The sequence below is a fragment of the Gorilla gorilla genome, chromosome 6 (genome assembly GCF_029281585.2).
Source record: "Gorilla gorilla gorilla isolate KB3781 chromosome 6, NHGRI_mGorGor1-v2.1_pri, whole genome shotgun sequence".
In the NCBI taxonomy this organism is placed as follows: Eukaryota; Metazoa; Chordata; class Mammalia; order Primates; family Hominidae; genus Gorilla; species Gorilla gorilla.
The window spans coordinates 102,147,641-102,163,599 of record NC_073230.2 but is presented as its reverse complement, the minus strand read 5'-3'; the positions used below and the strand labels follow the sequence as shown (position 1 = coordinate 102,163,599).

The 15,959-nt window shown below is 38.5% G+C and overlaps 1 protein-coding gene across 2 annotated transcripts in view; it reads left to right on the top strand.

The window, feature by feature from the left end:
- The first annotated feature begins 976 nt into the window (after positions 1 to 976).
- Positions 977 to 15,959, top strand: part of GRM3 (glutamate metabotropic receptor 3) — a 221,522-nt gene continuing 206,539 nt past the window's right edge. For both annotated transcript variants that reach the window (XM_031013073.3, XM_055347599.2), the window contains exon 1: positions 977 to 1,940. The gene's annotated coding sequence lies outside the window, so the exon portion shown is untranslated. The remainder of the gene's footprint in view (positions 1,941 to 15,959) is intronic.

Here is a 15,959-nt window from a genome sequence, read left to right as displayed (position 1 = left end):
TACATGCTGGAAAATACTAATGAAACACAAAGGAAGAGGAATTTTGCTTGTACGTGGTCAATGCTATTGCATTCCAGAAAGAATAACGTTGAAAGGGGGACTTCTCAAATTTTAGCATTTCACTATATAATAACACTTTAATATTTAATATATTCAAATTTCTGGATCTAGTGGAGTTCACAATGAAATATATATATATATATATATATATATGCACATGTGTCTTTTAAATATTGCTATCCCTCTAAAAGAATCAGTAGGTAAAATTATTTCTGTAGTTTAAAAGTTCTGGCTAGGTTACAAAAGACAGCAATTGTTAAACAACTTAACATTAAATATTAAAGACTAAATGTAGCATTTAAAGCATTAAGTTTCATTGTGTCTGGCTTCATATAATTCAGTCCTTGGTTAATACAAAGTTAGTATATTAGAGTACAAAAATTAATGAAGTTTCAATTTGGAAATTAAACAGTATGTGTTTCTAGACATAGAAAGATGCCTGGAATTTTACCTTTAGGATTTTATCTGTAGCTGGCAGCCTATTAAAGCTATTTCCGCGTGCCTTTTTCTCTTTTGTGCCTACGTCACCGATTTAAGGTTCCTATTTATTTATTTATTTTTAAGAAGAAAGAAGAGGTTCTGTAGGAAACATTGACTGTATCCGACAACCATAGCAGGACTAGAGAAGGACTAATGAGGGGGTGCTGGGGGTAGCTTTAAGAGGCGAGGTGGTAGCACAAAACGATAAGAAGAAAGATAATTCAGCAGTCCCCTATAATCTTATTCCACCCAAGAAATTTGGGAGAATGCGAAAAAGCAGCAGCCCAGCATTCCTGGATGGGCGTGGCTTTTCTCCAGGGGCTGTCCAATCGAATTCCTTCAGAGGGAGAAGATTGATAAGGGTTGCTAGGAAACAGGAGCGTCTCCCTCCCGCCTGACCCAGAGATTGTTCTGCACAAACCCTCTCCAGGGGCTCGCAGTGTGCAGTTGAGTCGCGAGTAAGGCTGAGCTGCGCACCGGCCTCCCTGGCTCTCACACTCCCTCTCTGCTCCCGCTCTCCTAATCTCCTCTGGCATGCGGTCAGCCCCCTGCCCAGGGACCACAGGAGAGTTCTTGTAAGGACTGTTAGTCCCTGCTTACCTGAAAGCCAAGCGCTCTAGCAGAGCTTTAAAGTTGGAGCCGCCACCCTCCCTACCGCCCCATGCCCCTTCACCCCACTCCGAAATTCACCGACCTTTGCATGCACTGCCTAAGGATTTCAGAGTGAGGCAAAGCAGTCGGCAAAGCTACCCTGGCTTTTCGTATAAAAATCCTCTCGTCTAGGTACCCTGGCTCACTGACGACTCTGCAGATATACCCTTATAAGAGGGAGGGTGGGGGAGGGAAAAGAACGAGAGAGGGAGGAAAGAATGAAAAGGAGAGGATGCCAGGAGGTCCGTGCTTCTGCCAAGAGTCCCAATTAGATGCGACGACTTCAGCCTGGTCAAGGTGAAGGAAAGTTGCTTCCGCGCCTAGGAAGCGGGTTTGCCTGATAAGAGGAGGAGGAGGGGACTCGGCTGGGAAGAGCTCCCCTCCCCTCCGCGGAAGACCACTGGGTCCCCTCTTTCCCCAACCTCCTCCCTCTCTTCTACTCCACCCCTCCGTTTTCCCACTCCCCACTGACTCGGATGCCTGGATGCTCTGCCACCGGGCAGTGGTCCAGCGTGCAGCCGGCAGGGGGCGGGGGCAGGGGGCACTGTGACAGGAAGCTGTGCGCACAAGTTGGCCATTTCGAGGGCAAAATAAGTTCTCCCTTGGATTTGGAAAGGACAAAGCCAGCAAGCTACCTCTTTTGTGTCGGATGAGGAGGACCAACCATGAGCCAGAACCCGGGTGCAGGCTCACCGCCGCCGCTGCCACCGCGGTCAGCTCCAGTTCCTGCCAGGAGTTGTCGGTGCGAGGTAAGGGGCCCAGAGGAGGACGTGTCCCTCTGGAGGGCGCCCAGCCAGGGCGCGGAAGCTCGGGTGCCGTGTGGGGCAGGCGCAGCCGGGAAAGTTGAGGCAGAGCATGGACCAGTCCCTACAGTCCTGACTGGAGTGGGAAGGGTGGAGGGCAGAGGCGATGTGGGTGTGCATGAGTGAGAGTTTGTGTGTGTGCGCCCACATCTGTGTCTGGGAGGAGGGAGATTTCAGGGCATAGATCTGCGGCCAGGGTGCGAGAGGTGAAGAGACGAACTAGCACTCGCAGACCCCAGAGAGACCAGTCTCATCAGCCAACCACCTCCATCTCAGCTCTGGGCTCAGAATTTGTTTCTATTTGGGGGCTCCCTAAGGCTTTGTGCACAGGAATCCGTGCGATGACTGGCTGACATACGGGCGGTTTCATGTGGGTGTGGAGGTTGCAGGCAGAGGTGGGCAACGGTCAGCGAGACCTGGTCCGTGCAGCCCAGATAAGCTCCGAAGCCGGAGGCGGCCAGAGGTTTGCCCTCCCGCAAGCAGGGTTGGAAAGGAGCCTTTAACTCACTGCCCTTTGCTCCTTTTGGCTTGAGTGAAAAATCGAAAAGCCAGACAGGGAGCATATCTTTTCATCGACCCTGTTCCATTTTCTTATCTGACAGTGAGATAACTCAGAGAGGGCGGGAGATTTGCGATCCAAAAATAGACTAGGTGATATATCCAATAAGCTTGTTTCTTAAGGATTTCATTTAAATTTCTTTCTAGTTATTCCTTGGGTTATCAAAGGTGGACAATTCTCTAAGGTACAACACTTTTAGGTAAATATATTAAGGAAGGATTCTCCCACTTTAAGTATTTTAGATATTGTAAATTTTGAAAAACAAAACTATACACCTCTAAAGATCTTTGGTTAAGGACTCAACTAATTTGCTTATAAAAATATTTCTACTATTTGAATAGTAATAGATATGTTTGGGGTCTATATGTAGGTACATATTGGAATATTCAAAGTTGAGGTTAATGTGAGTTGAGGTAGGTGTGAGTTAAGTACCAACAATAATTCCTTAGAGTTTCTTTGCTTGAATTTCTTAGAACTGTCCAGCAGAGCTATAGTATGTTTCTTTGTGGTGGGCGGGGGAGGGGGGGTGGGTGGGAGGGAGTTTAGGGGGTGGAGTCTGCTTTGGTTTATCTGATCACACATTTTAAGATTCCTCTCTGAATTCTAATTGTTTGCAGAAGTATATTCAATATAGGCATTAGTAAAGTAATCCAGATTGCCACTATGCTAAACTAAGGATAACAGTTCCTAACAAAGATGCTTAGGACACTCTAATGAATAAATATGATTCTATATTCCTACGTACCTTGTTTCTAAAATCAGCCCAATAGAATTTTAATATATTTGGAAGCTATTGTATGCCAGAAATTATTGTAATATTTTTCCTTTCACAATGGGTAGTGTTTTATATTTACAAAGATTTCTTACACCTGTAGACTTTAGCTGTCCATCTTATTGGGTTTTGATCACCCAGCAGGAGTACATAGATATTTTGAACATACATGCCCAAAGGCTATCTTATGTTCAGAGTAACACAGGAGCTCAGGATGGAAAATGAGGAAAGGAAGTCTTGAAACCTATACCTTAACAAATAAAACAATGAAATTCCAGAATATCTACCTTTATTAGATGAAAAAGAATATGGCAACAATACCTTTTAGCATTGAAACCCCTCCTGCCCCTAGATACTATATATCTAGGTATAAAACTGTGGTTTTATGAGTTAGGCCCTTACCAGTGAAATATGAAACCTAAATCATAGAAAATTATGCCAGCACAATGAATAGGCCACACTTTGGAGCTTGAAACAGATGTCTTTCTATTTATTTAAATTGAATGGTATTTTTCAAACTTCAGGAATATATGATCAGTAACAAGAAAATGTGTGGAAAGCCACACAAACAAAAAATCTTATAATTAAAATATACTCTGTGACCTACTTATTTTTGCACAATGGGCTTTTTAAAAAGTTGTGGTATACATGTGAAAAGGAGTATAAATCAGATGATTTACCCCACAATTACACATATCAAAATGATGAGCTCATCTTTAATTTTATATCACTGCAATTAAAATTGGTAAGTTGAACAAATGCAAATACAATGAAATTGATTGAGCTTTATGTTTAAGTTGAAATTAATATTTGTATTGAATAAAAGAATGGGGATAATTGTCAAAAGGTCACTGCTTCACTTCTCTATGACAGGTGATTAGCTGGAATCACACAATTGAAGATGTTCTTATTTTGAAAGATTCTCAGCAATAACATTTTACAACTTCCCTGGGTACATTTTCCTCACTTTTATTTCATGTCGAACTATCTTTTTGCCAAATAAAACTGTTGTCTTTCTTGTCCATTCTTCTAATAGTGATCAGTCGCAAAATGAAGCATGAGGTTTTTCCAGGATACTAGCTACCTCCTGCCAAAATGCAGCACATTGGCTTGGGGGTGAATTTTCCAATTGTTTTCCTGCACTAGACATCATCCCAATATTCTACTAAACAAAAGAAATGAAAATGAATACCTAATCACTATTGTAAAACAAGGAAGGCAGGATTTAGTTACGCACACTGGAATGTGGCCAAAGTTCCAGCGTGAGACTTGTTTTCTCCAGGAGTAATTCTCAAAAAAAGGAGTACGTGTTTACTCACAGTTGTCTCACTTTGCTATTTTAAACTGAGTTTATTGTGCATTCTCACATCTTTTGAGACTCCACTAAATGGATCCAATACTGCATTAGATGAATTTGTTGAAATTGCTCCCAAGGAGGAGCATAAAATGATAGAAGATTATCTACCAAGTCTGAACACATAAAATGAGTATCATCATAGTAATCACTGAGACGGCAAAAACTATTAGCTCATACCCCTCCTTCTACTTCTAATGTAGGCTTGGTCCCCATAGCCTACCGTATTTTGGAGTACTTCAGTCCAGTCTGACTTTAAATGGATCACGTAATGACTTCTTCCAGAGTCTTTGAAAGACTATTTCACAGTCTAATGGTTCTCCCTATTAAGAACTTTGTTGTGATATTCAGCTTAATTTTCTCCTGATTATATTTTATCTTGTCACTTAATTCCTATTATAAACCTTCTGGACTAGTTCATCCTCTTGTCTGATTCAGATTCTTCATCCAACATTTCTCTAGGACTTATAAAATACAAAAGCTTCACACAGTTACAGGAGAGAATACAAAGATGGCAATTCTATGTCCAGACATCTTTGCTAAATGTTTAAGACATTTTTTGCACACTTATATATGTGTATAACTATATGTTCCTAATAATTTACTTTACTAATGTAAGAATTAAGAAATTACCTTTTCTGATGTTAATGACCTATGTGAATATTAAGGTGGTACTTTCTGAGTAATGTTCTATGTGGATGCACATTATGAGACATTTTCATTGCAAATTTGTTTGCAACAGAACCCTGTCAACGCCCATACTACAAGGGAATTTTGTGACATGCTGGTCTGATGCTGCACTGAGCCCCAGAAGCTGTTGTCATGTAAATTCCACTATTGAAATGAAAGTGATGTCCATAATTAATAGAATGTGCTAGGAATGTAATAGTGTATATAGTTTAGATGTGTATGTTAACAAAACATAGTAATTCTGTTAGAATTGGCAGTAGCCCCTTTATACTGACACAATCTAAAAAACCCAGTAGAATTAAGGCCAAATTATTCACCGTGCTGCATTATGAAAAGTAAGCTTACATCACGCATATATCAATGTGGAATGTATTTCGATATATATGGAGGTACCATATGTGAAGGTTACTTTAAAAATAGAAAAGCCTGAAAAAAAACATAAAAAAACAGGTTTTCACTTTGTTCACTTAAAATCTTGTTCCAAGACATCCGTGTGTAGGCTTCTTTAAGATTCTTAAGCAAATATCTTGGTAGACTCACCATCCCACTCAATTGTTTCTCCAAGTTCCAGGCATTGAAATACAAGTTCTGCTAGACAGTAGAGGAGTAAATGATATAAATCAGGAAATAAGTTCCTAGGTTACACTTAGCAAGTCAAGAAAATATTAAACTAAGAGGGAGGTGAATCAGCATCTAAAAACACCATTTAGTGCTATCTTACTGCTTGTTGAGCATTCGACGGTATATGGAAACACTCACATGGATTAGGTTAAGAAATCAAGGAGGAGACATCTTTCCAAAACTTAATGTATTTTTAAACAAATAAAATTAGACTCCACGAAATAATTTTTAAACAAGTACTCTCCCTCCTGAGGTCCCAAAGTATTTTTATAGTGCTATTCATCACATAGTGGTGAGCACCCTCCAAATGATTTTCCTTAGAAACAAAAGGAAAATCAATTTTCTTGGTATAGAAAATGTAGGCCATTAATATACCTATAGCTTCTCTCTGGAACAGCGAGGCATCCAAAGAATCTGTGCCTACACAGAATAAGTATTTCTTCATCATATTGAGCAATCTTTTTATGGAACTGGAAATTGTACACTGTACTTTAAGGAGAGAAATAAACTTGGAAAACATTCTGATATAATCTACGTAGGCATAGATTAAGGCACCAGTTTGAAAATAAAGCCATATATAGAGAAGGCACCTCCACAAAAAGCCCAAAGTAACTCTGATCTTTAATTTCTTATCAGAATTTACTTCACTACTTCACTATCATTGACTGTATAACTACACACACACATATTTGAGTAAATTCAGTTGAAAGGGTATAGATATCTAAACAGATAAAAAAAATCAAAACCATGATGCTAGATACATAGTTTGAAAAAAACTTACAACCTATATATGTAGCATGGGAATATTAGGAGTATAAAAATTGAGAAGATTCCTCTAAGAAAGAGTCTATCATCAGAAAGAAAAGGTAGCTAATAGGGAAACAATTAGTCAATAAATATTTATTAAGTACCTATTTTGACCAAAACAAAATATAGGATATGCATTGGGAACACAAAAAAATGTTCACACACAAAGTTTCACAAACATGTGTAAAGTTGAAAGTGCTGCAAAAATCAAACTTGAAATTAGAGTAGAGAAAATATTACCAGAATTATCAACCAAATGAAAAAGTCTGTTCCTTAACAGATGCATTCATATTTAGGATTTTAAATGTGTGTATATATTCTCATGCCTTGTGGAGACAGTGTTGTATGCTGTGAGGTGACAAAACTAATCATAAGTCAAAATAATAGATGATAATTATTAACCAACTTTCCTGTGTGAAGAACTCTGCTATACAAGAACTATACAGTACCTGTGAAGTAGGTACTGGGATCCTGATTTTATACAGAAGAGGAGATGGAGGCCCAGCAAGGTAAAGTAACTTGCCCAAGTTCAGGTAGTTAACAAGGCTGCAACTGGAATTCAAAACCTACTTTCTTATTCTAAGACCTATTTTCTTTACTACCAATATTACCTCACAATTTTTTAATTAATTTATTTATTTTAATTAATTTATTTATTTTACCAGGCTTCATTGCATTCAACAAGTGTTTTCAGAGCTCCAAGTAGAGGGACACGCTTTGGTAAGGAGGGCAAACAATAATCAATGAAAGGGAGTCTAGAATAGACTTCCCCAGGCTCAAGATCTTTCTCCACTCCAGACACTGTCCCTTCTGAGATGCAGAGACATGCAAATGGAAGAAGTAAGCTAAAACATTATTTATAATTGACTAGGACTAAGGACGAAATTCTAAAATAGAAAAGTCTATGAAGATTATAAATTAACAAGCTGAGAAATAAACACCAGGTCTGAAAGTGTGAGGAAAATATATTTCTTGGAGTCTGATTTCAATGACCATTATCATCTGTAAAACTTAGTACAGTGGCAAGAATATAGTCTCACAAAAAGCCAGGATAGAGGTGAGTAGGATTTCTGCTGAGGCTAAAATGCTGATGTTTCTCTCCTCTTACAACCTACCTACTTCCTACCAGGAAAACAAGCTGGTAAAAAAGTTTTGTAGTATAGTAAAATTCTCAAATTTCTTTACCCTGCTGAAGTAGTAATGGTTCATCTTTATGTTAGAAAACTCTCGGCATTTTACACATCGGGACATTTATCCATAATATGTACAACAGCATGAAACTGGAAGGGATCAGGGATTATGAATTTTAAACACACTAAGAATAGGAGATGCAAAGTGACCTGCTGGAGATTCCAAAGACTCTGTTGGTAGTGCTGCTCCAGGAAAACCCACATCTCATTATTCTCTGACCTCAGTGCCTTCCCACAGACAGGAAACCTGCTGTCTTAATTGTATGAGCTTATACTTCTTTTCACACAACCAAAGGGCTGAAACAAATCTTTACTTGAGGGTCTTTCTCTGATTTGTGATATGTGCTAGAGTAATTAATGGACATAAAAAAGGAACAGATATCACAGATCTGCCCCTCCATCTGGTGGAGGCTGTTTCTTTTGATTGTTAATAATAGATAGCAGATAGATTATTAGTAATATTTGCTTAACAGTTTCAATGAACCATGTGTTGGTGAATACAACATAATGGAAGCTGCTTTTACAAAATATGTCAGAATACATGCCAATCTGAGAGATGGCACTACAAGGTCAAAAACAGTTGCAATTTATATCTGCCTCAAGGAGAAAAGGATATCTAGAGAGTATAATTAACTTTCTACTTTGGAACATCTTGTTTTTCCTGAAAAAGCAGAGACCCTCTACATGCTTATGCATTAATCCCAGTGATTTCTGTGGAATCCACATATATGGACTGGTGACCAGTCCATACTATATTGGTCACTAGTACACTGGTAGCCAGACCATACCTAACTTCAAAATTGATTAGTAGACAAGACATGAACTTAGATGTCTAACAAATCTCTTCCATAGATTTTGTTCAAGGCGTCCCCTTGAAAAAAATGTTTTGAGGAATGCCAAAAGTCCCACTTCCCCCAACACCCAAAATATATTTTTCACTACCTTCCTTGGTTCATAAAATTTTCCAAATTTTAAACTGAAGTATTTCATCCAAGAAGTACTAAAGAACATATATTTCTAGAACCACATAACGTACTAACCCTCCAACACATTCTGAATTTATAGGCTCATTTTTCAGAAAAGGTAACTTTACCAGTTTGGTAGGGAGTAGGTAGAATGAACAATTAATTTATTGAATTTTTACGTACTTCACGACCTTGTCTAAGACAAGCCCTTCCTTGGCTATGGTTTCCTAAACACTCATAATGCGGTAATTTGAAAGGAAACAAGCCTTCTCTTAGTTGTTGAACAAATGAAGCCCTGGTAGGAAAAAGATTGAGGTGTTAGAGTGCTCACCCTCTACTTTTTTTTCTCTTTCTAAGGTCCTAAATTTGTGTTTGTTGCTATGTGATATAACAAGACAGGAAGGAAGATAATTTTTGTTTGTTTTTTGTTTTTGTTTTGTTGTTGTTGTTCTTTTTTTGAGATGGATTCTAGCTCTGTTGCCCAGGCTGGAGTGCAGTGAGGCAATCTCAGCTCACTGCAACCTCCACCTCCCGGATTCAAGCGATTTTCCTGCCTCAGCCTCCCAAGTAGCTGGGATTACAGCCGCCCGCCACCATGCCCAACTAATTTTTGTATTTTTAGTACAGATGGGGTTTCACCGTGTTTGCTAGGCTGGTCTTGAACTCCTGACCTCATGATCCTCCCACCTTGGCCTCGAAAAGTGCTGGGGTTACAAGCATGAACCATGGTGCCTGGCCAGTAGCCGATAGTATTAGGTCCACTTCTCATATGGAAAATGCTGGAACATTTGAAATAGGAAAGGGTAAGAAAATTGAAAAACAAAGAATAGTTAACCTCTCCCTTTCCTTTATACCCCCCCATGTATTGAACAACAACAACAAAAATCATCTATTTACCTCTGCTGTAAATAGTCTGTGAAATTATTGCCCAGAGAGCCTGCATTAGAATCACTTTGAAGTTTACTTAAAATGAAGAATGCTGGGACACATGCATCCCAGGCTAATTGAAACGAATGTCATATAGATTGAAGTTTTGGAATCTGCATAGTAAGTAAACTTCTGATTATTCCTGGGATTTGAGAAACATTGTTGTCTTAGTCTGCTCAGATTGCTATAATGAAATACCATAGACCAGGTAGCTTAAACAACAAACATTTATTTTTCACAGTTGCAGATGTTGCGAAGTCCATGATTAAGATTATAGCAGATTCAGTTCCTGGTGAGAGTCCTCTTCCCAGGACACTTTTTTACTCTGTGCTCCCATAGCTGGGAGGAAGAGAAGGTGCTCTGGGCTCTCCTCCTCTTATAAATACCTGAATTCCACCATGAGGGCCAAACTCTGATGGCCTTTTGTAAACCTGATCATCTCCCAAAGGCCCTGTTAGTAAATGCAATCACATCGGGAGCTAGGGCTTCAGCATGTGAATTTTGGAGCAACACAAATATTCGGTCCATAACAATTACATATAGAATGATGGTCATACACAGAATATCCAGTGAATTTCTTTTACCAAATTACTTTCCACAGCAAGTTCATTCTAACTGGATTAATCAGTTGTATAAAGTACATTCTACAAGCCTGAGTACTAATTAAGCTCAACTAATAAGGCACAGTTTCTATAAGCTGTATGAATAGATTTTCTAGAAATCTCCTATTATCTTCGTTGTAAAGGAAGTTTTCCGGTTACCTATAGTAAGTTCCCATGAGATATGTAAACACATATAATAATACACATCTTTTGGATATTCTTATTAGGAGACTTTCTCATTTTTAATCTTTTATCCTGTATTTTATCATTATATTAATATTAATATGTTAGAAAGAGAAGTTACTGGTATTTGAAGAAGTTACTGATATTCTTATTAGAAAACCTTCTCATTTTTAATATTTTATCCTATATTTTATCATTAATATTAATATATTAGAAAGATAAGTTACTAGTGTTTGAAGATATCATTAATGAAAAGATTATTTCTTAGAAACTCTCCTCGATTTGAAAAACTGCACTCTTAAAATTCAAATTGTCTTGATAGTTATGCCCTTATGAGCTAGGGGATGTGGGAAAACTTCTGTCACAACTCTCCCCACTGCCCTCTAGATCTGCAGCATGGGGGCAGGGGAAGGACCTCATTTGGCAACTTACACATTCTTCACTCAGCGTCCACTTCGTTCAAGTGAATGGTTGCTTAGCTAAAGCCGGCAATCCTCACAAATACTGCCAAAGATAGTTTCCTAAGCAGCGTTCAGAGCCACATGGGAAAAATGCCGAAGAGGAAGTGAGGGACTGGCAGCAGGGAGGGGGAGGCTCAGCCTGGGCCACCAGCTTTACCTCCCAGGGGTTCTGTGCTCCCTCTTTGCCTTCACTGGAATGCTACACTTAGTAGCTGACTTCATGAAGAGAAAAGCAATAAAAAACAGAGCACACCCCACTCTCCCAAATATTTTAATGGTTTGAATTTTTTAAGACTCAGGCATCTCAGAGACAAAACTGTTAAACTGTTGAAAGTTACACCGTGTCTCAGCAGAGCCTGGCTTTCTTGACCGCTCTGATGGTTACAGTACTTCTACCTGATGATGTCACTTCTACTGGACTGTCCCACTCACACAGCAGTCTCTACATATCTAAAGCCAAAAGCCCACTGCCTCCCCCAACTAGCACCTTATTTTCTGATTCTAAGAGAAACATGATTATTTCTCCATACAATCATTCAAAATCGTGGAACTGCCCATGACATTTTTCTTCTGTTTAGTCCTCTGTTGATTCCTTCCTAAACGACATGGCAACTTCTTTATTCTCCTACCACTGCCAAAACCTTAGCCCAGGTTATCATCACTGTCCTCTCAATCTTTAACCATTTATCTCCTTCGTTCTCTCTCTCCTTATACAATTACTTATTCATCAGAAATTTAACGAGTGCCTACTGTGTGTTCAGTCACTGTTCTAGAGATATTATAGCATGAACAATAATGTAGAAATTTTTTTTTATATTCAGCTTACACTAAATAGACAATAAAAAAGAGAACAAATACGGTGTGAAGAAAATAGAATGAGGGATGTACAAAAGTGAGAGAAGCTGGAAAAGGAAGTATTGCCACCAGATTAAACTTGATGAATAACTGGTTTTTCCAGGTGTTAAAAGCATTAAATATAAATATCACTTAAACGTAACTTCCCAGTGTGGCCATTAAGCCTTTTACAATCAGGTCCCTGGTGTATCTTTCCAATCTGTCATCCTCAACATGAACATCTAGTCTACCCAGACCTTTCTGTTTGCACCAAATACACACCTGAGTGTCTTTGTAGTATGATTTCATTTAGAATGTGTTTTCTTCCTCCTTTCTACAAACTATATTTAAGTCCAACTTCAAAGTTCTGCTTAATCTAAGTTCATACTAATGATTTTTTATCTGTTTTACCAAAGAAATTTTTATTCAAAACATCTATGTGGTCCTTACTGTATGTAGGCCTGATTACTAAAATATTGCTTTGGCATAAGTAACAGGTAGGTAGATCAGTAAATTGTGGAATAAAATAAAAAAGCAAATTTATTTTTATTTCTCACTGCCCCTTTAAAAGGTATTCAGTAAAATATATTACATTTGTGTAATAAAACAATAAACCCTAACTTGCAAAAAGTCTCAATTCAAAAATTAGTATGCCTAGACCAATACAATAATTGAAACTTTGAGCACTAAAGTTGAATCTTTTCTCTATCCCCAGCAGGAGCCTTTTTCAAGTAAGAAGCTGAAAAAGTAAGCTTAAAAGTCTTACGGGTTTCATCCACCCTTCTTTGTCACTCTTACTAACTCGAGTTCTGAATCCTCCAAAGTTAGGGGTGGAAGGTAGGCGAAAACAAGATGGTTATAGGAAAAAAGTTCCTACCTGACAAACTTCACACTGGACTCCAAGATTTTTAAGGCTAACTCTGTGTGTGTGTGTGTGTGTGTGTGTGTGTGTGTGTGTGTGTGTGTGTGTGTGTGTGTGTGTGTACTTCTCTCACTATTGCTGAGGGTCTCTCACCTCAGTTTCCTCGACACAAATTTTCTTTCATCTGACCACACCTCCTCCGTTCCTGCTCTTTCAGCAGCTCACTGCAACAGACTCTTACTTTTAGATTCCCATTTCCCTTCCAGGCCTTTCAACTGGTTTGATTCCTTTCAGTAATGACTGACCTTCAGTCCACAGGAAACAGTGACATAATATTACAGGAAAAAATTCTTAGCATGTGGGCCAGTCCAATGCAGCAATCTCTCTTCTTCACTTCTCCACTGCCAAAGCATCAAAGAGTTAGCTGGTCCTTCTCTCATCCTTCATTATTTCCTAGCCTGGAGTAAGACCCAACCCATTTTGTGACACTATACTATGTTCTTTTTTTTTTTTTTTTTTTGAGACAGAGTCTTGCTGTGTTGCCCAGGCTGGAGTGCAGTGGCACAATCTCAGCTCAGTGCTGCAACCTCTGCCTCCCGGGTTCAAGCAATTCTCACGGCTCAGCCTCCTGAGTAATTCAAATTACAGGCATGCACCTCCACGGCTGGCTAGTTTTTGTATTTTTAGTAGAGATGGAGTTTCACCATGTTGGCCAGGCTGGTCTCAAACTCCTGGTTTCAGGTGATCCACCTGCCTTGGCCTCCCAAAGTGCTGGGATAACAGCTACCTTGACTGGGCTTTGTGATGCTATATTCTTTGGTATACATAATTATTTCCAATTTTTGTGAACATATTTGGACTACAGGACTTATGAAATGTAATACACTCACTTGCTTAGATACCTGTTGCTTTCTACTTGACTAACACCCAGATTTAGCAAAGTACCTAGTTTCTAATATATTTACTCATTGAATGTATGAGTGTAATAATACAGCTTAAGTTTTAAAAATTACTTTTTATAACCAAGAAAAATGTTTCTATAGGGGGCTACCTGTATAAAGACTTATAGGAATCAATGTCTACAAAATAATGTAAGATGTGGCTAAAACATTTACTGGTTTCTCTGACTAGAATTAGCTCCCAACGAATAAAGATCTTGTCTGTCATTTTTAGCAGAGTCCATAATAATGCATATAACATAATATTTAACACATATGTAATGAGAAAAGATAAATTATCATGTTAATATCTTCCATTAATATGTTGTACTTTAGGAATTGTGATAATCTTAACTTTAATCCATAAATGGTGCTATTCTTCTGAAGGCATTTTCGATCTCATATAGAATAACTTTATATAAAAGTTTAAAAATTTAGCTTTAAAAAGTGACATCAACCTAATGACATAGATCTTTAATGAGCATCTGCTACTTTCAAGGCACTGGGCAAGGTACTGAGGAGGACAAAGAAAAGAATAAAACACTTTGCCTGCCCTTAGAATGTAAAATCTTATAGGAGAGATGAGACACGTGCATGTGTACCTACAGTAACAAGAAAATTCAGGAGCTTGGCTGTGAGACCCCTAAGTGGATAACAATACTTCTGTTTGACATAACTGTAGAAGGTATAATGAAAAATTTACTTCTGTCCTGGGCTCTAAAAAATTAGGATTTCAGGAAGTGGAGGATTTCATTCTAGACCTATGCAAAAGCAGAGAGCTAGAATGTGGGATTGAATTGGGGAGCATCATGTAATCTAGCTTAGTTTAAGGTTAGAGTGTATGGGGGTCAGGGCAGAAGATAAAGCTCTCAGAGCAGATAAAATGATGGCTAACATTTCTCCTGTAGGCAGAGGAAAATCTCTGAAGACACTTGAGCAGGGGAATCTGAAAGCACAATGTAAAGATAAATAGGAGGAAATAAAGGTTTGGGAGGCAGAGATATGAGTTGGCAGGTTATGGCAACAGTCCAGGTGAGAGGTAATGATGGCCTAAACTAGGGCAGTGGCAATGGGAATAAGAAACATGGAATGAATCTAACAGACATAAAGATGAATAGTACCTGGTAGGTAGGAATTAGCTTCTGGGCAAAAAAATACCAGCCAAAACAATTAAGCTAATCACTTTCCTTCTTCTACAATAGAAAAGAGCATGCTGCATAAAATCCTTAGTTTAATAATGGAAAATCTGGGAGTTGTCTTTCTTTTAAGCTATTTTTCACGAATTTGGGTTACAGGAAAATGTAACAATCAAAATTCTAATTCTTTGAAAATAAGACTTACAAATCAAATCAATATTTTCTATGTGGCTATGATTTGATTGCATTTATCTGTAGATGGGAGGTTAAGCCAACATAGTCTCTCTCCAGGGCTCTGCAAGAGCCACCTACTGGCTTCCTTGACCTTCGTCTTACACCCACCTCTAAGTTCATCCACATGGCTACAGCCAAAATTATCTTTAAGAAATACAAATCTAAGCATGTCATCCTTGCTTAAAACTCTCCAAAGATTTTTTCTTTGCTCTTGCTATAATTGAAACATGGTTTACCTGGCCCACAGTGATCTGCATGTGTGTCGAGATTCATGTCTCATCCCTTTGCCCTTACACTTGTTGTGCCATCCTTCCCTCTCACTCCCCAGGCCTTCCCACAGGCTGTGAAACTTCCTAGTGCACTGGTCCACTCCAACCCCTTCAGGGCTCAGTTTAAATTCTATACTATACTATACTTCTGACCTTCTATAGTAGGTTGGTTCTTCTTGCTATGTACTCCCCAAGCTCTCTGTATTTTCCTTCATCACACTTTATTATAATTGTCTCTCTCCCCACTATAGTCTATAAGGGGGCTAAAAAGACAGAAGTCATGCATGCTCACTTACAGGTGTATATTACCCAGCAAAGTAAGTACCGCATACAGAAAATCAATAGCTTTTTATGGGGTAAATTGAACAGGGGTTAATTAACTCATTCTGGAGCAAATTTTCCTCATCTTTAAAACTGGGGTATTGTGTTTTATATTCCTTTTAGCCATATATTTTTATAAGTAAACTTAAAGATAAAATTCAGCATCCCAAGTCAGAGTCAGTACCCTGTTATACTAAAAAAAAAAAGTAATTAGGTCTTATTTATAAATTTAAATTGCTG